The following is a 23808-nucleotide window of genomic DNA, read 5'->3' as shown; positions in this document are numbered from 1 at the left end:
ACAATTCCGGAACATGGCTGACTGTGTGGGGGAGGTTAGGGGCCGCCCTCCACGTAGCTTTGTGGTGTCAAAATTATTCCCTGGCAGGGGGAAGTACGCTAATTACCTACCAAGTCAAGGGGGAGGCACTAGATACTACCTGCATTTCCAGCCCAAACCCCGCCTTTCCCCGGCAGCCCGCACATGGAGACACTCGGGCAAGACACGCGAAGGGCTCCTAGGCGATCCCGTGTGCTGCAGACAGATGAAGGAACTTCCCCACACTCACAATACCGGAACACGGCTGACTGTGTGGGGGAGGTTCGGGGCTGCCCACCACGCAGTTAAGTGGTGTCAAAGGTGTTCCCTGGCATGGGGAAATCCGCTAATTCCCTACCCTTTCCAGGGGGAGGCACTACATGCTACCTGCATTTCCAGGCCAAACCCCGCCTTTCCCCGGCAACCCGCACATGCATACAATCGGGGAAGACACCTGAAGGGCTCCTAGGTGATCCCGGGTGCTGCAGACAGAAGACGGAACATCCCCACTCTCAGAATTCCGGAACATGGCTGACTGTGTGGGGGAAGTTTGGTGCTGCCGTCCACGCAGATGACTGGTGTCACAGGTGTTCCCTGGCAGGGGGAAGTCGGCAAGTTACCTTCCAAGTCCAGGGGGAGGCACTAGATACTACCTGCATTTCCAGCCCAACCCCCGCCTTTCCCCGTCAGCCCGCACAGGCAGACACTCGGGGAATACACGCGAAGGGCTCCTAGGAGATCCCGGGTGCTGCAGACAGAAGACGGAACCTCCCCACTCTCAGAATTCCGGAACACGGCTGACTGTGTGGGGGAGGTTTGGGGCCGCCGTCCACGTAGCTGACTGGTGTCACAGGTGTTCCCTGGCAGGGGGAAGTCCGCTAATTACCTCCCAAGTCCAGGGGGAGGCACTAGATACTACCTGCATTTCCAGCCCAACCCCCGACTTTCCCCGGCAGCCCGCAGAGTTAGACACTCGGGGAAGACACGCGAATGTCTCCTAGGAGATCCCGGGTGCTGCAGACAGAAGACGGAACCTCCCCACACTCACAATTCCAGAACATGGCTGACTGTGTGGGGGAGGTTCGGGGCCGTCATCCACGCAGCTAAGTGGTGTCAAAGGTGTTCCCTGGCAGGGGGAAGTCCGCTAATTACCTACCAAGTCAAGGGGGAGGCACGAGATACTACCTGCATTTCCAGCATAAACCCCGACTTTCCCCGGCAGCCCGCACATGCAGACACTCGGGGAAGACACGCGAAGTGCTCCTAGGAGATCCCGGGTGCTGCAGAAAGAAGACGGAACCTCCCCACACTCACAATTCCGGAACACGGCTGACTGTGTGGGGGAGGTTCGGGGCTGCCCCCCACGCAGTTAAGTGGTGTCAAAGGTGTTCCCTGGCATGGGGAAATCCGTTAATTGCCTACCCATTCCAGGGGGAGGCACTACATGCTACCTGCATTTCCAGGCCAAACCCCGCCTTTCCCCGGCAGCCCGCACATGCATACACTCGGGGAAGACAGGCGAAATGCTCCTAGGAGATCTCGGGTGCTGCAGACAGAAGACGGATCCTCCCCACTCTCAGAATTCCGGAACACGGCTGACTGGGTGGGGGAATTTCGGGGCCGCCAACCACGCAGCTAAGTGGTGTCAAAGGTGTTCCCTGGCACGGGGAAGTCCGCTAATTGCCTACCCTGTCCAGGGGGAGGCACTAGATGCTACTTGCATTTCCAGCCCAACCCCTGCTTTCCCCGGCAGCCCGCAATGGGAGACACTCCGGGAAGACACTCGAAGGTCTCCTAGGAGATCCCGGGTGCTGCAGACAGAAAACGGAACCTCCCCACACTCACAATTTCGGAACACGGCTGACTGTGTGTGGGAGGTTTGGGTCCGCCCTCCACGCAGGTGAGTGGTGTCAAAGGTGTTCCCTGGCATGGGGAAGTCCGCTAATTACCTCCCAAGTCCAGGGGGAGGCACTAAATGCGATGTGCATTTATAGCCCAACCCCCGCCTTTCCCCGGCCGCCCGCACATGCAGACACTCGGGGAAGACACGCGAAGGGCTCCTAGGTGATCCCGGGTGCTGCAGACAGAAGACGGAACATCCCCACTCTCAGAATTCCGGAACATGGCTGACTGTTTGGGGGAAGTTTGGTGCTGCCGTCCACGCAGATGACTGGTGTCACAGGTGTTCCCTGGTAGGGGGAAGTCGGCAAATTACCTTCCAAGTCCAGGGGGAGGCACTAGATACTACCTGCATTTCCAGCCCAACCCCCGCCTTTCCCCGTCAGCCCGCACAGGCAGACACTCGGGGAATACACGCGAAGGGCTCCTAGGAGATCCCGGGTGCTGCAGACAGAAGACGGAACCTCCCCACTCTCAGAATTCCGGAACACGGCTGACTGTGTGGGGGAGGTTTGGGGCCGCCGTCCACGCAGCTGACTGGTGTCACAGGTGTTCCCTGGCAGGGGGAAGTCCGCTAATTACCTCTCAAGTCCAGGGGGAGGTACTAGATACTACCTGCATTTCCAGCCCAACCCCCGACTTTCCCCGGCAGCCCCAGAGTTAGACACTCGGGGAAGACACGCGAAGGTCTCCTAGGAGATCCCGGGTGCTGCAGACAGAAAACGGAACCTCTCCACTCTCAGAATTCCGGAACACGGCTGACTGTGTGGGGGAGTTTAGGGGCCGCCTTCCACGTAGCTGAGTGGTGTCAAAATTATTCCCTGGCAGGGGGAACTCCTCTAATTACCTACCAAGTCAAGGGGGAGGCACTAGATTCTACCTGCATTTCCAGCCCAAACCCCGCCTTTCCCCGACAGCCCGCACATGCAGACAGTAGGGGAATACACGCGAAGTGCTCCTAGGAGATCCCGGGTGCTGCAGACAGAAGACGGAACCTCCCCACACTCCCAATTCCGGAACACGGCTGACTGTGTGGGGAAGGTTTGGGGCCGCCCTCCAATCAGCTAAATGGTGTCAAAGGTGTTCCCTGGCATGGGGAAATCCGCTAATTGCCTACCCTATCCATTGTGAGGCACTACATGCTACCTGCATTTCCAGGCCAAACCCCGCCTTTCCCCGGCAGCCCGAACATGCATACACTCGGGGAAGACACGTGAAATGCTCCTAGGAGATCTCGGGTGCTGCAGACAAAAGACGGAACCTCCCCACTCTCAGAATACCGGAACAAGGCTGACTTTGTGGGGGAGGTTTTGGGCCGCCGTCCACGCAGCTGACTGCTGTCACAGGTGTTCCCTGGCATGGGGAAGTCCGCTAATTGCCTACCCTGTCCAGGGGGATGCACTAGATTCTACCTGCATTCCCAGCACAACCCCCGCCTTTCCCCGGCAGCCCGCAATGGGAGACACTCGGGGAAGACACGCGAAATGCTCCTAGGAGTTCCCGGTTCCTGCAGACAGAAGACGGAACCTCCCCACTCTCAGAATTCCGGAACACGGCTGACTTTGTGGGGGAGGTTTGGGGCCGCCGTCCACGCAGCTGACTGCTGTCACAGGTGTTCCCTGGCATGGGGAAGTCCGCTAATTGCCTACCCTGTCCAGGGGGAGGCACTAGATTCTACCTGCATTCCCAGCACAACCCCCGCCTTTCCCCGGCAGCCCGCAATGGGAGACAATCGGGGAAGACACGCGAAATGCTCCTAGGAGATCCCGGGTGCTGCAGACAGAAGACGGATCCTCCCCACTCTCAGAATTCCGGAACACGGCTGGCTTTGTGGGGGAGGTTTGGGGCCGCCGTCCACGCAGCTGACTGGTGTCACAGGTGTTCCCTGTCATGGGGAAGTCCGCTAATTGCCTACCCAGGCCATGGGGAGGCACTAGATGGTACCTGCATTCCCAGCACAACCCCCGCATTTCCCCGGCAGCCCGCAATGGGAGACAATCGGGGAAGACACGCGAATGGCTCCTAGGAGATCCCGGGTGCTGCAGACAGAAAACGGAACCTCCCCACACTCACAATTCCGGAACACGGCTGACTGTGTTGGGAAGGTTCGGGTCCGCCCTCCACGCAGCTAAGTGGTGTCAAAGGTGTTCCCTGGCAGGGGGAATTCCGCTAATAACCTACCAAGTCCTGGGGGAGGCACTAGATACTACCTGCATTTCCAGCCAAACCCCCGCATTTCCCCGGATGCCCGCACAGTTAAACACTCGGGAAGACACGCGAAGGGCTCCTAGGAGATCCTGGGTGCTGCAGACAGAAGACGGAACCTCCCCACACTCACAATTCCGGAACATGGCTGAGTGTGTGGGGGAGGTTAGGGGCCGCCCTCCACGTAGCTTAGTGGTGTCAAAATTATTCCCTGGCAGGGGGAAGTCCGCTAATTACCTACCAAGTCAAGGGGGAGGCACTAGATACTACCTGCATTTCCAGCCCAAACCCCGCCTTTCCCCGGCAGCCAGCACAGGTACACACTCGGGCAAGACACGCGAAGGGCTCCTAGGAGATCCCGGGTGCTGCAGACAGAAGAAGGAACTTCCCCACACTCACAATACCGGAACACGGCTGACTGTGTGGGGGAGGTTCGGGGCTGCCCCCCACGCAGTTAAGTGGTGTCAAAGGTGTTCCCTGGCATGGGGAAATCCGCTAATTGCCTACCCTTTCCAGGGTGAGGCACTTCATGCTACCTGCATTTCCAGGCCAAACCCCGCCTTTCCCCGTCATCCCGCACATACAAACACTCGGGGAAGACACGCGAAATGCTCCTAGGAGATCTCGGGTGCTGCAGAGGGAAGACGGAACATCCTTACTCTCAGAATTCCGGAACACGGCTGACTGTGTGTGGGAGGTTTGGGGCCGCCGTCCACGTAGCTGAGTGGTGTCAAAATTATTCCCTGGCAGGGGGAATTCCGCTAATTACCTACCAAGTCAAGGGGGAGGCACGAGATACTACCTGCATTTCCAGCCCAAACCCCGCCTTTCCCGGAAGCCCGCACATGCAGACACTCGGGGAAGACACGCGAAGTGCTCCTAGGAGATCCCGGGTGCTGCAGACAGAAGACGGAACCTCCCCACACTCACAATTCCGGAACACGGCTAACTGTGTGGGGAAGGTTCGGGGCCGCCCTCGACGCAGCTAAGTGGTGTCAAACGTGTTCCCTGGCATGGGGAAATCCGCTAATTGCCTACCCTTTCCATTGTGAGGCACTACATGCTACCTGCATTTCCAGCCCAAACCCCGCCTTTCCCCGGCAGCACGAATATGCATACACTCGGGGAAGACACGCGAAGTGCTCCTGGAGATCTCGGGTGCTGCAGACAAAAGACGGAACCTCCCCACTCTCAGAATTCCGGAACACGGCTGACTTTGTGGGGGAGGTTTCTGTCCGCCGTCCACGCAGCTGACTGGTTTCACAGGTGTTCCCTGTCAAGGGGAAGTCCGCTAATTGCCTACCCAGTCCAGGGGGAGGCACTAGATGCTACCTGCATTCCCAGCACAACCCCCGCCTTTCCCCGGCAGCCCGCAATGGGAGACAATCGGGGAAGACACGCGAAGGGCTCCTAGGAGATCCCGGGTGCTGCAGACAGAAAACGGAACCTCCCCACACTCACAATACCGGAACACGGCTGACTGTGTGGGGAAGGTTCGGGGCTGCCCCCCACGCAGTTAAGTGGTGTCAAAGGTGTTCCCTGGCATGGGGAAATCCGCTAATTGCCTACCCTTTCCAGGGGGAGGCACTTCAAGCTACCTGCATTTCCAGGCCAAACCCCGCCTTTCCCCGGCATCCCGCACATACAAACACTCGGGGAAGACACGCGAAATGCTCCTAGGAGATCTCGGGTGCTGCAGAGAGCAGACGGAACATCCTCACTCTCAGAATTCTGGAACACGGCTGACTGTGTGTGGGAGGTTTGGGGCCGCCGTCCACGCAGCTGACTGGTGTCACAGGTGTTCCCTGGGAGGGGGAAGTCCGCTAATTACATCCCAAGTCCAGGGGGAGGCACTAGATTCTACATGCATTTCCAGCCCAACCCCCGCCTTTCCCCGGAAGCCCGCACAGGTAGACACTCGGTGAAGACACGCGAAGGGCTCCTAGGAGATCCCGGGTGCTGCAGACAGAAGACGGAACCTCCCCACACTCACAATTCCGGAACATGGCTGACTGAGTGGGGAAGGTTAGGGGCCGCCATCCACGTAGCTGAGTGGTGTCAAAATTATTCCCTGGCAGGGTGAAGTCCGCTAATTACCTACCAAGTCAAGGGGGAGGCACGAGATACTACCTGCATTTCCAGCCCAAACCCCGCTTTTCCCCGGTAGCCCGCACATGCAGACACTCGGGGAAGACACGCGAAATGCTCCTAGGAAATCTCGGGTGCTGCAGACAGAAGACGGAACATCCTCACTCTCAGAATTCCGGAACACGGCTGACTGTGTGTGGGAGGTTTGTTGCCGCCGTCCACGCAGCTGACTGTTGTCACAGGTGTTCCCTGGCAGGGGGAAGTCCGCTAATTACCTCCCAAGTCCAGGGGGAGGCACTAGATACTACCTGCATTTCCAGCTCAACCCCCGCCTTTCCCCGGAATCCCGCACAGATAGACACTCGGTGAAGACACGCGAAGGGCTCCTAGGAGATCCCGGGTGCTGCAGACAGAAGACGGAACCTCCCCACACTCACAATTCCGGAACATGGCTGATTGTGTGGGGGAGGTTAGGGGCCGCCATCCACGTAGCTGAGTGGTGTCAAAATTATTCCCTGGCAGGGGGAAGTCCGCTTATTACCTACCAAGTCAAGGGGGAGGCACGAGATACTACCTGCATTTCCAGCCCAAACCCCGCCTTTCCTCGGCAGCCCGCACATGCAGACACTAGGGGAAGACACGCGAAGTGCTCCTAGGAGATCCCGGGTGCTGCAGACCAAAGACCGATCCTCCCCACACTCACAATTCCGGAACACGGCTGACTGTGTGGGGAAGTTTCGGGGCCGCCCTCCACGCAGCTAAGTGGTGTCAAACGTGTTCCCTGGCATGGGGAAATCCGCTAATTGCCTACCCTGTCCAGGGGGAGGCACTAGATGCTACCTGCATTCCCAGCACAAATCCGGCCTTTCCCCGGCAGCCCTCAATGGGAGACACTCGGGGAAGACACGCGAAATGCTCCTAGGAGATCCCGGGTGCTGCAGACAGAAGACGGAACCTCCCCACTCTCAGAATTCCGGAACACGGCTGACTTTGTGGGGGAGGTTTGGGGCCGCCGTCCACGAAGCTGACTGGTGTCACAGGTGTTCCCTGTCATGGGGAAGTCCGCTAATTGCCTACCCAGTCCAGGGGGAGGCACTAGATGCTACCTGCATTCCCAGCACAACCCCCGCCTTTCCCCGGCAGCCCGCAATGGGAGACAATCGGGGAAGACACGCTAAGGGGTCCTAGGAGATCCCGGGTGCTGCAGACAGAAAACGGAACCTCCCCACACTCACAATTCCGGAACACGGCTGACTGTGTGGGGAAGGTTCGGGTCCGACCTCCAAGCAGCTAAGTGGTGTCAAAGGTGTTCCCTGGCAGGGGGAAGTCCGCTAATTACCTCCCAAGTCCAGGGGGAGGCACTAGATACTACCTGCATTTCCAGCCAAACCCCCGCCTTTCCCCGGATGCCCGCACAGTTAGACACTCGGGGAAGACACGCGAAGGGCTCCTAGGAGATCCTGGGTGCTGCAGACAGAAGACGGAACCTCCCCACACTCACAATTCCGGAACATGGCTGACTGTGTGGGGGAGGTTAGGGGCCGCCATCCACGTAGCTGAGTGGTGTCAAAACTATTCCCTGGCAGGGGGAAGTCCGATAATTACCTACCAAGTCAAGGGGGAGGCACGAGATACTACCTGCATTTCCAGCCCAAACCCCGCCTTTCCCCGGCAGCCCGCACATGCAGACACTCGGGGAAGACACGCGAAGTTCTCCTAGGAGATCCCGGGATCTGCAGACAGAAGACGGATCCTCCCCACTCTCAGAATTCCGGAACACGGCTGACTTTGTGGGGGAGGTTTGGGGCCGCCGTCCACGCAGCTGACTGGTCTCAAAAGTGTTCCCTGGCACGGAGAATTCCGCTAATTGCCTACCCTGTCCAGGGGGAGGCACTAGATGCGACCCGCATTTCCAGCCCAACCCCTGCCTTTCCCCGGCAGCCCGCAATGGGAGACAATCGGGGAAGACACGCGAAGGGCTCCTAGGAGATCCCGGGTGCTGCAGACAGAAGACGGAACCTCCTCACTCTCAGATCTCCGGAACACGGCTGACTGAGTGTGGGAGGTTAGGGGCCGCCCTCCACGTAGCTGAGTGTTGTCAAAATTATTCCCTGTCAGGGGGAAGTCCGCTAATTACCTACCAAGTCAAGGGGGAGGCACTAGATACTACCTGCATTTCCAGCCCAAACCCCGCCTTTCCCCGGCAGCCCGCACATGCAGACACTCGGGGAAGACACGCGAAGGGCTCCTAGGAGATCCCGGGTGCTGCAGACAGAAGACGGAACCTCCCCACACTCACAATTCCGGAACACGGCTGACTGTGTGGGGAAGGTTCCGGGGCCGCCCTCGACGCAGCTAAGTGGTTTCAAAGGTGTTCCCTGGCATGGGGAAATCCGCTAATTGCCTACCCTTTCCAGCGGGAGGCACTACATGCTACCTGCATTTCCAGCCCAAACCCCACCTTTCCCCGGCAGCCCTCACATGCATACACTCGGAGAAGACACGGGAAATGCTCCTAGGAGATCTCGGGTGCTGCAGACAGAAGACGGAACCTCCCCACTCTCAGAATTCCGGAACAGGGCTGACTGTGTGGGGGAGGTTCGGGGCCGCCATCCACGCAGCTAAGTGGTGTCAAAGGTGTTCCCTGGCACGGGGAAGTCCGCTAATTGCCTACCCTGTCCAGGGGGAGGCACTAGATGCTACTTGCATTTCCAGCCCAACCCCCGCTTTCCCCGGCAGCCCGGAATGGGAGACACTCGGGGAAGACACGCGAAGGGCTCCTAGGAGATACCGGGTGCTGCAGACAGAAAACGGAACCTCCCCACACTCACAATTTCGGAACACGGCTGACTGTGTGTGGGAGGTTTGGGGCCGCCCTCCACGCAGGTGAGTGGTGTCAAAGGTGTTCCCTTTCATGGGGAATTCCCTAATTACCTCCCAAGTCCAGGGAGAGGCACTAAATGCGACCTGCATTTCCAGCCCAACCCCCACCTTTCCCCGGCAGCCCGCACATGCAGAAACTCGGGGAAGACACGCGAAGGGCTCCTAGGTGATCCCGGGTGCTGCAGACAGAAGACGGAACATCCCCAATCTCAGAATTCCGGAACACGGCTGACTGTGTGTGGGAGGTTTGGGGCCGCCGTCCACGAAGCTGACTGGTGTCACAGGTGTTCCCTGGCATGGGGAATTCGGCAAATTTAATCCCAAATCCAGGGGGAGGCACTAGATACTACCTGCATTTCCAGCCAAATCCCCGCCTTTCCCCGGAAGCCCGCACAGATAGACACTCGGGGAAGACACGCGAAGGGCTCCTAGGAGATCCTGGGTGCTGCAGACAGAAGACGGAACCTCCCCACACTCACAATTCCGGAACATGGCTGACTGTGTGGGGGAGGTTAGGGGCCGCCCTCCACGTAGATGACTGGTGTCAAAATTATTCCCTGGCAGGGGGAATTCCGCAAATTACCTACCAAGTCATGGGGGAGGCACTAGAAACTACCTGCATTTCCAGCCAAAACCCCACCTTTCCCCGGCAGCCCGCACATGCAGACACTCGGGGAAGACACGCGAAGTGCTCCTAGGAGATCCCGGGTTCTGCAGACAGAAGACGGAACCTCCCCACACTCACAATTCCGGAACACGGCTGACTGTGTGGGGAAGGTTCGGGGCCCCCCTCCACGCAGCTAAGTGGTGTCAAAGGTGTTCCCTGGCATGGGGAAATCCGCTAATTACCTACCCTTTCCAGCGGGAGGCACTACATGCTACCTGCATTTCTAGCCCAAACCCCACCTTTCCCCGGCAGCCCGCACATGCATACACTCGGGGAAGACACGCGAAATGCTCCTAGGAGATCTCGGGTGCTGCAGACAGAAGACGGAACCTCCCCACTCTCAGAATTCCGGAACACGGCTGACTGTGTGGGGGAGGTTCGGGGCCGCCATCCACGCAGCTAAGTGGTGTCAAAGGTGTTCCCTGGCACGGGGAAGTCCGCTAATTGCCTACCTTGTCCAGGGGGAGGCACTAGATGCTACTTGCATTTCCAGCCCAACCCCCACTTTCCCCGGCAGCCCGCAATGGGAGACAATCGGGGAAGACACGCGAAGGGCTCCTAGGAGATCCCGGGTGCTGCAGACAGAAGACGGAACCTCCCCACTCTCAGAATTCCGGAACACGGCTGACTGTGTGGGGGAGGTTTGGGGCCGCCGTCCACGCAGCTGACTGGTGTCACAGGTGTTCCCTGGCAGGGGGAATTCGGCAAATTACCTCCCAAGTCCAGGGGGAGGCACTAGATACTACCTGCATTTCCAGCCCAACCCCCGCATTTCCCCGGCAGCCCGCAGAGGTAGACACTCGGGGAAGACACGCGAATGGCTCCTAGGAGATCCCGGGTGCTGCAGACAAAAGACGGAACCTCCCCACACTCACAATTCCAGAACATGGCTGACTGTGTGGGGGAGGTTCGGGGCCGCCCTCCACGCAGCTATGTGGTGTAAAAGGTGTTCCCTGGCAAGGGAAATCCGCTAATTGCCTACCCTTTCCAGCGGGAGGCACTACATGCTACCTGCATTTCCAGCCCAAACCCCGCCTTTCCCCGGCAGCCCGCACATGCATACACTCGGGGAAGACACGCGAAATGCTCCTAGGAGATCTCGGGTGCTGCAGACAGAAGACGGAACCTCCCCACTCTCAGAAATCCGGAACACGGCTGACTGTGTGGGGGAGGTTCGGGGCCGCCCTCCACGCAACTAAGTGGTGTCAAAGGTGTTCCCTGGCACGGGGAATTCCGCTAATTGCGTACCCTGTCCAGGGGGAGGCACTAGATGCTACTTGCATTTCCAGCCCAACCCCCGCTTTCCCCGGCAGCCCGCACAGGTACACACTCGGGCAAGACACGCGAAGGGCTCCTAGGAGATCCCGTGTGCTGCAGACAGAAGACGGAACTTCCCCACACTCACAATACCGGAACACGGCTGACTGTGTTGGGGAGGTTCGGGGCTGCCCCCCACGCAGTTAAGTGGTGTCAAAGGTGTTCCCTGGCATGGGGAAATCCGCTAATTGCCTACCCTTTCCAGGGGGAGGCACTTCAAGCTACCTGCATTTCCAGGCCAAACCCCGCCTTTCCCCGGCATCCCGCACATACAAACACTCGGGGAAGACACGCGAAATGCTCCTAGGAGATCTCGGGTGCTGCAGAGGGAAGACGGAACATCCTCACTCTCAGAATTCCGGAACACGGCTGACTGTGTGTGGGAGGTTTGGGGCCGCCGTCCACGTAGCTGAGTGGTGTCAAAATTATTCCCTGGCAGGGGGAATTCCGCTAATTACCTACCAAGTCAAGGGGGAGGCACGAGATACTACCTGCATTTCCAGCCCAAACCCCGCCTTTCCCGGAAGCCCGCACATGCAGACACTCGGGGAAGACACGCGAAGTGCTCCTAGGAGATCCCGGGTGCTGCAGACAGAAGACGGATCCTCCCCACACTCACAATTCCGGAACACGGCTAACTGTGTGGGGAAGGTTCGGGGCCGCCCTCCACGCAGCTAAGTGGTGTCAAACGTGTTCCCTGGCATGGGGAAATCCGCTAATTGCCTACCTTTTCCATTGTGAGGCACTACATGCTACCTGCATTTCCAGCCCAAACCCCGCATTTCCCCGGCAGCACGAATATGCATACACTCGGGGAAGACACGCGAAGTGCTCCTGGAGATCTCGGGTGCTGCAGACAAAAGACGGAACCTCCCCACACTCACAATTCCGGAACACGGCTGACTGTGTGGGGAAGGTTCGGGTCCGACCTCCACGCAGCTAAGTGGTTTGAAAGGTGTTCCCTGGCAGGGGGAAGTCCGCTAATTACCTCCCAAGTCCAGGGGGAGGCACTAGATACTACCTGCATTTCCAGCCCAAACCCCGCCTTTCCCCGGCAGCCCGCACAGGTACACACTCGGGCAAGACACGCGAAGGGCTCCTAGGAGATCCCGTGTGCTGCAGACAGAAGACGGAACTTCCCCACACTCACAATACCGGAACACGGCTGACTGTGTGGGGGAGGTTCGGGGCTGCCCCCCACGCAGTTAAGTGGTGTCAAAGGTGTTCCCTGGCATGGGGAAATCCGCTAATTGCCTACCCTTTCCAGGGGGAGGCACTTCAAGCTACCTGCATTTCCAGGCCAAACCCCGCCTTTCCCCGGCATCCCGCACATACAAACACTCGGGGAAGACACGCGAAATGCTCCTAGGAGATCTCGGGTGCTGCAGAGAGCAGACGGAACATCCTCACTCTCAGAATTCTGGAACACGGCTGACTGTGTGTGGGAGGTTTGGGGCCGCCGTCCACGCAGCTGACTGGTATCACAGGTGTTCCCTGGCAGGGGGAAGTCCGCTAATTACATCCCAAGTCCAGGGGGAGGCACTAGATTCTACCTGCATTTCCAGCCCAACCCCCGCCTTTCCCCGGAAGCCCGCACAGGTAGACACTCGGTGAAGACACGCGAAGGGCTCCTAGGAGATCCCGGGTGCTGCAGACAGAAGACGGAACCTCCCCACATTCACAATTCCGGAACATGGCTGACTGTGTGGGGAAGGTTAGGGGCCGCCATCCACGTAGCTGAGTGGTGTCAAAATTATTCCCTGGCAGGGTGAAGTCCGCTAATTACCTACCAAGTCAAGGGGGAGGCACGAGATACTACCTGCATTTCCAGGCCAAACCCCGCCTTTCCCCGGCAGCCCGCACATGCATACACTCGGGGAAGACAGGCGAAATGCTCCTAGGAGATCCCGGGTGCTGCAGACAGAAGACGGAACATCCTCAATCTCAGAATTCCGGAACACGGCTGACTGTGTGTGGGAGGTTTGTTGCCGCCGTCCACGCAGCTGACTGTTGTCACAGGTGTTCCCTGGCAGGGGGAAGTCCGCTAATTACCTCCCAAGTCCAGGGGGAGGCACTAGATACTACCTGCATTTCCAGCTCAACCCCCGCCTTTCCTCGGCAGCCCACACATGCAGACACTAGGGGAAGACACGCGAAGTGCTCCTAGGAGATCCCGGGTGCTGCAGACCGAAGACCGATCCTCCCCACACTCACAATTCCGGAACACGGCTGACTGTGTGGGGAAGTTTCGGGGCCGCCCTCCACGCAGCTAAGTGGTGTCAAACGTGTTCCCTGGCATGGGGAAATCCGCTAATTGCCTACCCTGTCCAGGGGGAGGCACTAGATGCTACCTGCATTCCCAGCACAAATCCCGCCTTTCCCCGGCAGCCCTCAATGGGAGACAATCGAGGAAGACACGCGAAGGGCTCCTAGGAGATCCCGGGTGCTGCAGACAGAAAACGGAACCTCCCCACACTCACAATTCCGGAACACGGCTGACTGTGTGGGGAAGGTTCGGGTCCGACCTCCACGCAGCTAAGTGGTGTCAAAGGTGTTCCCTGGCAGGGGGAAGTCCGCTAATTACCTCCCAAGTCCAGGGGGAGGCACTAGATACTACCTGCATTTCCAGCCCAAACCCCGCCTTTCCCCGGCAGCCCGCACAGGTACACACTCGGGCAAGACACGCGAAGGGCTCCTAGGAGATCCCGTGTGCTGCAGACAGAAGACGGAACTTCCCCACACTCACAATACCGGAACAAGGCTGACTGTGTGGGGGAGGTTCGGGGCTGCCCCCCACGCAGTTAAGTGGTGTCAAAGGTGTTCCCTGGCATGGGGAAATCCGCTAATTACCTACCCTTTCCAGGGGGAGGCACTTCAAGCTACCTGCATTTCCAGGCCAAACCCCGCCTTTCCCCGGCATCCCGCACATACAAACACTCGGGGAAGACACGCGAAATGCTCCTAGGAGATCTCGGGTGCTGCAGAGAGCAGCCGGAACATCCTCACTCTCAGAATTCTGGAACACGGCTGACTGTGTGTGGGAGGTTTGGGGCCGCCGTCCACGCAGCTGACTGGTGTCACAGGTGTTCCCTGGCAGGGGGGAAGTCCGCTAATTACATCCCAGTCCAGGGGGAGGCACTAGATTCTACCTGCATTTCCAGCCCAACCCCCGCCTTTCCCCGGAAGCCCGCACAGGTAGACACTCGGTGAAGACACGCGAAGGGCCCCTAGGAGATCCCGGGTGCTGCAGACAGAAGACGGAACCTCCCCACACTCACAATTCCGGAACATGGCTGACTGTGTGGGGAAGGTTAGGGGGCCGCCATCCACGTAGCTGAGTGGTGTCAAAATTATTCCCTGGCAGGGGGAAGTCCGCTAATTACCTACCAAGTCAGGGGGAGGCACGAGATACTACCTGCATTTCCAGCCCAAACCCCGCCTTTCCCCGGAAGCCCGCACATGCAGACACTCGGGGAAGACACGCGAATGCTCCTAGGAGATCCTCGGGTGCTGCAGACAGAAGACGGAACCTCCCACACTCACAATTCCGGAACACGGCTGACTGTGTGGGGGAGGTTCGGGGCCGCCGTCCACGCAGCTGACTGTGTGTCAAAGGTGTTCCCTGGCAGGGGGAAATCCGCTAATTGCCTACCCAGTTCCAGGGGGAGGCACTAGCATACTACCTGCATTTCCAGCCCAAACCCCGCCTTTCCTCGGCAGCCCGCACATGCATACACTCGGGGAAGACACGCGAAGTGCTCCTAGGAGATCCCGGGTGCTGCAGACAGAAGACGGAACCTCCCCACTCTCAGAATTCCGGAACACGGCTGACTTTGTGGGGGAGGTTTGGGGCCGCCGTCCACGAAGCTGACTGGTGTCACAGGTGTTCCCTGTCATGGGGAAGTCCGCTAATTGCCTACCCAGTCCAGGGGGAGGCACTAGATGCTACCTGCATTCCCAGCACAACCCCCGCCTTTCCCCGGCAGCCCGCAATGGGAGACAATCGGGGAAGACACGCGAAGGGGTCCTAGGAGATCCCGGGTGCTGCAGACAGAAAACGGAACCTCCCAACACTACAATTCCGGAACACGGCTGACTGTGTGGGGAAGGTTCGGGTCCGACCTCAAGCAGCTAAGTGGTGTCAAAGGTGTTCCCTGGCAGGGGGAAGTCCGCTAATTACCTCCCAAGTCCAGGGGGAGGCACTAGATACTACCTGCATTTCCAGCCAAACCCCCGCCTTTCCCGGATGCCCGCACAGTTAGACACTCGGGGAAGACACGCGAAGGGCTCCTAGGAGATCCTGGGTGCTGCAGACAGAAGACGGAACCTCCCCACACTCACAATTCCGGAACATGGCTGACTGTGTGGGGGAGGTTAGGGGCCGCCATCCACGTAGCTGAGTGGTGTCAAAATTATTCCCTGGCAGGGGGAAGTCCGATAATTACCTACCAAGTCAAGGGGAAGGCACGAGATACTACCTGCATTTCCAGCCCAAACCCCGCCTTTCCCCGGCAGCCCGCACATGCAGACACTCGGGGAAGACACGCGAAGTTCTCCTAGGAGATCCCGGGTTCTGCAGACAGAAGACGGATCCTCCCCACTCTCAGAATTCCGGAACACGGCTGACTTTGTGGGGGAGGTTTGGGGCCGCCGTCCACGCAGCTGACTGGTCTCAAAAGTGTTCCCTGGCACGGAGAATTCCGCTAATTGCCTACCCTGTCCAGGGGGAGGCACTAGATGCTACTTGCATTTCCAGCCCAACCCCCGCTTTCCCCGGCAGCCCGGAATGGGAGACACTCGGGGAAGACACGCGAAGTGCTCCTAGGAGATCCCGGGTGCTGCAGACAGAAATCGGAACCTCCCCACACTCACAATTTCGGAACACGGCTGACTGTGTGTGGGAGGTTTGGGGCCGCCCTCCACGTAGCTGAGTGTTGTCAAAATTATTCCCTGGCAGGGGGAAGTCCGCTTATTACCTACCAAGTCAAGGGGGAGGCACTAGATACTACCTGCATTTCCAGCCAAACCCCCGCCTTTCCCCGGATGCCCGCACAGTTAGACAATCGGGGAAGACACGCGAAGGGCTCCTAGGAGATCCCGGGTGCTGCAGACAGAAGACGGAACATCCCCACTCTCAGAATTCCGGAACACGGCTGACTGTGTGGGGGAGGTTTGGGGCCGCCGTCCACGCAGCTGACTGGTGTCACAGGTGTTCCCTGGCAGGGGGAAGTCGGCAAATTACCTCCCAAGTCCAGGGGGAGGCACTAGATACTACCTGCATTTCCAGCCCAACCCCCGCATTTCCCCGGCAGCCCGCAGAGGTAGACACTCGGGGAAGAAACGCGAATGGCTCCTAGGAGATCCCGGGTGCTGCAGACAAAAGACGGAACCTCCCCACACTCACAATTCCAGAACATGGCTCACTGTGTGGGGGAGGTTCGGGGCCGCCCTCCACGCAGCTATGTGTTGTAAAAGGTGTTCCCTGGCAAGGGAAATCCGCTAATTGCCTACCCTTTCCAGCGGGAGGCACTACATGCTACCTGCATTTCCAGCACAAACCCCGCCTTTCCCGGGCAGCCCGCACATGCATACACTCGGGGAAGACACGCGAAATGCTCCTAGGAGATCTCGGGTGCTGCAGACAGAAGACGGAACCTCCCCACTCTCAGAATTCCGGAACACGGCTGACTGTGTGGGGGAGGTTCGGGGCCGCCCTCCACGCAGCTAAGTGGTGTCAAAGGTGTTCCCTGGCACGGGGAATTCCGCTAATTGCGTACACTGTCCAGGGGGAGGCACTAGATGCTACTTGCATTTCCAGCCCAACCCCCGCCTTTCCCCGGAAGCCCGCACAGGTAGACACTCGGTGAAGACACGCGAAGGGCTCCTAGGAGATCCCGGGTGCTGCAGACAGAAGACGGAACCTCCCCACACTCACAATTCCGGAACATGGCTGACTGTGTGGGGAAGGTTAGGGGCCGCCATCCACGTAGATGAGTGGTGTCAAAATTATTCCCTGGCAGGGTGAAGTCCGCTAATTACCTACCAAGTCAAGGGGGAGGCACGAGATACTACCTGCATTTCCAGCCCAAACCCCGCCTTTCCCCGGAAGCCCGCACATGCAGACACTCGGGGAAGACACGCGAAGTGCTACTAGGAGATCCCGGGTGCTGCAGACAGAAGACGGATCGTCCCCACACTCACAATTCCGGAACACGGCTAACTGTGTGGGGAAGGTTCGGGGCCGCCCTCCACGCAGCTAAGTGGTGTCAAACGTGTTCCCTGGCATGGGGAAATCCGCTAATTGCCTACCCTTTCCATTGTGAGGCACTACATGCTACCTGCATTTCCAGCCCAAACCCCGCCTTTCCCCGGCAGCACGAATATGCATACACTCGGGGAAGACACGCGAAGTGCTCCTAGGAGATCTCGGGTGCTGCAGACAGAAGACGAAACCTCCCCACTCTCAGAATTCCGGAACACGGCTGACTTTGTGGGGGAGGTTTGGGGCCGCCGTCCACGCATCTGACTGGTGTCACAGGTGTTCCCTGGCATGGGGAAGTCCGCTAATTGCCTACACTGTCCAGGGGGAGGCACTAGATGCTACCTGCATTCCCAGCACAACCCCCGCCTTTTCCCGGCAGCCCGCAATGGGAGACAATCGGGGAAGACACGCGAAGGGCTCCTAGGAGATCCCGGGTGCTGCAGACAGAAGACGGAACCTCCCCACTCTCAGAATTCCGGAACACGGCTGACTTTGTGGGGGAGGTTTGGGGCCGCCGTCCACGCAGCTGACTGGTTTCACAGGTGTTCCCTGTCATGGGGAAGTCCGCTAATTGCCTACCCAGTCCAGGGGGAGGCACTAGATGCTACCTGCATTCCCAGCACAACCCCCGCCTTTTCCCGGCAGACCGCAATGGGAGACAATCGGGGAAGACACGCGAAGGGCTCCTAGGAGATCCTGGGTGCTGCAGACAGAAGACGGAACCTCCCCACACTCACAATTCCGGAACATGTCTGACTGTGTGGGGGGGGTTAGGGGCCGCCCTCCACGTAGCTTAGTGGTGTCAAAGGTGTTCCCTGGCAGGGGGAAGTCCGATAATTACCTCCCAAGTCCAGGGGGAGGCACTAGATACTACCTGCATTTCCAGCCAAACCCCCGCCTTTCCCCGGATGCCCGCACAGTTAGACACTCGGGGAAGACACGCGAAGGGCTCCTAGGAGATCCTGGGTGCTGCAGACAGAAGACGGAACCTCCCCACACTCACAATTCCGGAACATGGCTGACTGTGTGGGGGAGGTTAGGGGCCGCCATCCACGTAGCTGAGTGGTGTCAAAATTATTCCCTGGCAGGGGGAAGTCCGATAATTACCTACCAAGTCAAGGGGGAGGCACGAGATACTACCTGCATTTCCAGCCCAAACCCCGCCTTTCCCCGGCAGCCCGCACATGCAGACACTCGGGGAAGACACGCGAAGTTCTCCTAGGAGATCCCGGGTGCTGCAGACAGAAGACGGATCCTCCCCACTCTCAGAATTCCGGAAAACCGCTGACTTTGTGGGGGAGGTTTGGGGCCGCCGTCCACGCAGCTGACTGGTTTCACAGGTGTTCCCTGTCATGGGGAAGTCCGCTAATTGCCTACCCAGTCCAGGGGGAGGCACTAGATGCTACCTGCATTCCCAGCACAACCCCCGCCTTTTCCCGGCAGACCGCAATGGGAGACAATCGGGGAAGACACGCGAAGGGCTCCTAGGAGATCCTGGGTGCTGCAGACAGAAGACGGAACCTCCCCACACTCACAATTCCGGAACATGTCTGACTGTGTGGGGAGGTTAGGGGCCGCCCTCCACGTAGCTAGTGGTGTCAAAATTATTCCCTGGCAGGGGGAAGTCCGCTAATTACCTACCAAGTCATGGGGGAGGCACTAGATACTACCTGCATTTCCAGCCCAAACCCCGCCTTTCCCCGGCAGCCCGCACATGCAGACACTCGGGGAAGACACGCGAAGTGCTCCTAGGAGATCCCGGGTTCTGCAGACAGAAGACGGAACCTCCCCACACTCACAATTCCGGAACACGGCTGACTGTGTGGGGAAGGTTCGGGGCCGCCCCTCCACGCAGCTAAGTGGTGTCAAAGGTGTTCCCTGGCATGGGGAAATCCGCTAATTACCTACCCTTTCCAGCGGGAGGCACTACATGCTACCTGCATTTCTAGCCCAAACCCCACCTTTCCCCGGCAGCCCTCACATGCATACACTCGGGGAAGACACGCGAAATGCTCCTAGGAGATCTCGGGTGCTGCAGACAGAAGACGGAACCTCCCCACTCTCAGAATTCCGGAACACGGCTGACTGTGTGGGGGAGGTTCGGGGCCGCCATCCACGCAGCTAAGTGGTGTCAAAGGTGTTCCCTGGCACGGGGAAGTCCGCTAAATGCCTACCCTGTCCAGGGGGAGGCACTAGATGCTACTTGCATTTCCAGCCCAACCCCCGCTTTCCCCGGCAGCCCGCAATGGGAGACACTCGGGGAAGACACGCGAAGGGCTCCTAGGAGATCCCGGGTGCTGCAGACAGAAGACGGAACATCCCCACTCTCAGAATTCCGGAACACGGCTGACTGTGTTGGGGAGGTTTGGGGCCGCCGTCCACGCAGCTGACTGGTGTCACAGGTGTTCCCTGGCAAGGGAAATCCGCTAATTGCCTACCCTTTCCAGCGGGAGGCACTACATGCTACCTGCATTTCCAGCCCAAACCCCGCCTTTCCCCGGCAGCCCGCACATGCATACACTCGGGGAAGACACGCGAAATGCTCCTAGGAGATCTCGGGTGCTGCAGACAGAAGACGGAACCTCCCCACTCTCAGAATTCCGGAACACGGCTGACTGTGTGGGGGAGGTTCGGGGCCGCCCTCCACGCAGCTAAGTGGTGTCAAAGGTGTTCCCTGGCACGGGGAATTCCGCTAATTGCCTACCCTGTCCAGGGGGAGGCACTAGATGCTACCTTGCATTTCCAGCCCAACCCCCGCTTTCCCCGGCAGCCCGCACATGTAGACACTCGGGAAGACACGCGAAGGGCTCCTAGGAGATCCCGGGTGCTGCAGACAGAAGACGGAACCTCCCCACACTCACAATTCCGGAACACTGGCTGACTGTGTGGGGAAGGTTAGGGGCCGCCATCCACGCAGCTGAGTGGTGTCAAAGTGTTCCCTGGCAGGGGAAGTCCGCTAATTACCTACCCAGTCCAGGGGGAGGCACTAGATACTACCTGCATTTCCAGCCCAAACCCCGCCTTTCCCCGGCAGCCCGCACATGCAGACACTCGGGGAAGACACGCGAAGTGCTCCTAGGAGATCCCGGGTGCTGCAGACAGAAGACGGAATCCTCCCCACACTCACAATTCCGGAACACGGCTGACTGTGTGGGGGAAGGTTCGGGGCCGCCCTCCACGCAGCTAAGTGGTGTCAAAGGTGTTCCCTGGCATGGGGAAATCCGCTAATTGCCTACCCTTTCCAGTGTGAGGCACTACATGCTACCTGCATTTCCAGGCCAAACCCCGCCTTTCCCCGGCAGCCCGCACATGCATACACTCGGGGAAGACAGGCGAAATGCTCCTAGGAGATCTCGGGTGCTGCAGACAGAAGACGGAACCTCCCCACTCTCAGAATTCCGGAACACGGCTGACTGTGTGGGGGAGGTTCGGGGCCGCCATCCACGCAGCTAAGTGGTGTCAAAGGTGTTCCCTGGCACGGGGAAGTCCGCTAATTGCCTACCCTGTCCAGGGGGAGGCACTAGATGCTACTTGCATTTCCAGCCCAACCCCCGCTTTCCCCGGCAGCCCGCAATCGGAGACACTCGGGGAAGACACGCGAAGGGCTCCTAGGAGATCCCGGGTGCTGCAGACAGAAGACGGAACCTCCCCACTCTCACAATTCCGGAACACGGCTGACTGTGTGTGGGAGGTTTGGGGCCGCCCTCCACGCAGGCTTAGTGGTGTCAAAGGTGTTCCCTGGCAGGGGGAAGTCCGCTAATTACCTCCCAAGTCCAGGGGGAGGCACTAGATACTACCTGCATTTCCAGCCCAAACCCCCGCCTTTCCCCGGCAGCCCGCACATGCAGACACTCGGGGAAGACACGCGAAGTTCTCCTAGGAGATCCCGGGTGCTGCAGACAGAAGACGGAACCTCCCCACTCTCAGAATTCCGGAACACGGCTGACTGTGTGGGGGAGGTTCGGGGCCGCCGTCCACGCAGCTGAAGTGGTGTCAAAGGTGTTCCCTGGCATGGGAGAATCCGCTAATTGCCTACCCTGTCCAGGGGGAGGCACTAGATGCTACCTGCATTTCCAGCCCAACCCCTGCCTTTCCCAGGCAGCCCGCAATGGGAGACAATCGGGGAAGACACGCGAAGGGCTCCTAGGAGATCCCGGGTGCTGCAGACAGAAGACGGAACCTCCTCACTCTCAGATCTCCGGAACACGGCTGACTTTGTGGGGGAGGTTTGGGGCCGCCGTCCACGCAGCTGACTGGTTTCACAGGTGTTCCCTGTCATGGGGAAGTCCGCTAATTGCCTACCCAGTCCAGGGGGAGGCACTAGATGCTACCTGCATTCCCAGCACAACCCCCGCCTTTTCCCGGCAGACCGCAATGGGAGACAATCGGGGAAGACACGCGAAGGGCTCCTAGGAGATCCTGGGTGCTGCAGACAGAAGACGGAACCTCCCCACACTCACAATTCCGGAACATGTCTGACTGTGTGGGGGAGGTTAGGGGCCGCCCTCCACGTAGCTTAGTGGTGTCAAAATTATTCCCTGGCAGGGGGAATTCCGCAAATTACCTACCAAGTCATGGGGGAGGCACTAGATACTACCTGCATTTCCAGCCAAAACCCCGCCTTTCCCCGGCAGCCCGCACATGCAGACACTCGGGGAAGACACGCGAAGTGCTCCTAGGAGATCCCGGGTTCTGCAGACAGAAGACGGAACCTCCCCACACTCACAATTCCGGAACACGGCTGACTGTGTGGGGAAGGTTCGGGGCCGCCCCTCCACGCAGCTAAGTGGTGTCAAAGGTGTTCCCTGGCATGGGGAAATCCGCTAATTACCTACCCTTTCCAGCGGGAGGCACTACATGCTACCTGCATTTCCAGCCCAAACCCCACCTTTCCCCGGCAGCCCTCACATGCATACACTCGGGGAAGACACGCGAAATGCTCCTAGGAGATCTCGGGTGCTGCAGACAGAAGACGGAACCTCCCCACTCTCAGAATTCCGGAACACGGCTGACTGTGTGGGGAGGTTTCGGGGCCGCCATCCACGCAGCTAAGTGGTGTCAAAGGTGTTCCCTGGCACGGGGAAGTCCGCTAATTGCCTACCCTGTCCAGGGGGAGGCACTAGATGCTACCTGCATTTCCAGCCCAACCCCCGCCTTTCCCCGGCAGCCCGCACATGGAGACACTCGGGGAAGACACGCGAAGGGCTCCTAGGAGATCCCGGGTGCTGCAGACAGAAGACGGAACCTCCCCACTCTCAGAATTCCGGAACACGGCTGACTGTGTGGGGAGGTTTGGGGCCGCCGTCCACGCAGCTGACTGGTGTCACAGGTGTTCCCTGGCATGGGGAAATCCGCTAATTGCCTACCCTTTCCAGCGGGAGGCACTACATGCTACCTGCATTTCCAGCCCAAACCCCGCCTTTCCCCGGCAGCCCGCACATGCATACACTCGGGGAAGACACGCGAAATGCTCCTAGGAGATCTCGGGTGCTGCAGACAGAAGACGGAACCTCCCCACTCTCAGAATTCCGGAACACGGCTGACTGTGTGGGGGAGGTTCGGGGCCGCCCTCCACGCAGCTAAGTGGTGTCAAAGGTGTTCCCTGGCACGGGGAATTCCGCTAATTGCGTACCCTGTCCAGGGGGAGGCACTAGATGCTACTTGCATTTCCAGCCCAACCCCCGCTTTCCCCGGCAGCCCGCACAGGTACACACTCGGGCAAGACACGCGAAGGGCTCCTAGGAGATCCCGTGTGCTGCAGACAGAAGACGGAACTTCCCCACACTCACAATACCGGAACATGGCTGACTGTGTGGGGAAGGTTAGGGGCCGCCATCCACGTAGCTGAGTGGTGTCAAAATTATTCCCTGGCAGGGTGAAATCCGCTAATTACCTACCAAGTCAAGGGGGAGGCACGAGATACTACCTGCATTTCCAGCCCAAACCCCGCCTTTCCCCGGAAGCCCGCACATGCAGACACTCGGGGAAGACACGCGAAGTGCTACTAGGAGATCCCGGGTGCTGCAGACAGAAGACGGAATCCTCCCCACACTCACAATTCCGGAACACGGCTGACTGTGTGGGGAAGGTTCGGGGCCGCCCTCCACGCAGCTAAGTGGTGTCAAAGGTGTTCCCTGGCATGGGGAAATCCGCTAATTGCCTACCCTTTCCATGGTGAGGCACTACATGCTACCTGCATTTCCAGCCCAAACCCCGCCTTTCCCCGGCAGCCCGAACATGCATACACTCGGGGAAGACACGCGAAATGCTCCTAGGAGATCTCGGGTGCTGCAGACAGAAGACGGAACCTCCCCACTCTCAGAATTCCGGAACACGGCTGACTGTGTGGGGGAGGTTCGGGGCCGCCCTCCACGCAGCTAAGTGGTGTCAAAGGTGTTCCCTGGCACGGGGAAGTCCGCTAATTGCCTACCCTGTCCAGGGGGAGGCACTAGATGCTACTTGCATTTCC

The sequence above is a fragment of the Camelus ferus genome, chromosome 15 (genome assembly GCF_009834535.1).
Source record: "Camelus ferus isolate YT-003-E chromosome 15, BCGSAC_Cfer_1.0, whole genome shotgun sequence".
NCBI lineage: Eukaryota > Metazoa > Chordata > Mammalia > Artiodactyla > Camelidae > Camelus > Camelus ferus.
Note: the sequence above shows the minus strand (reverse complement) of the source record.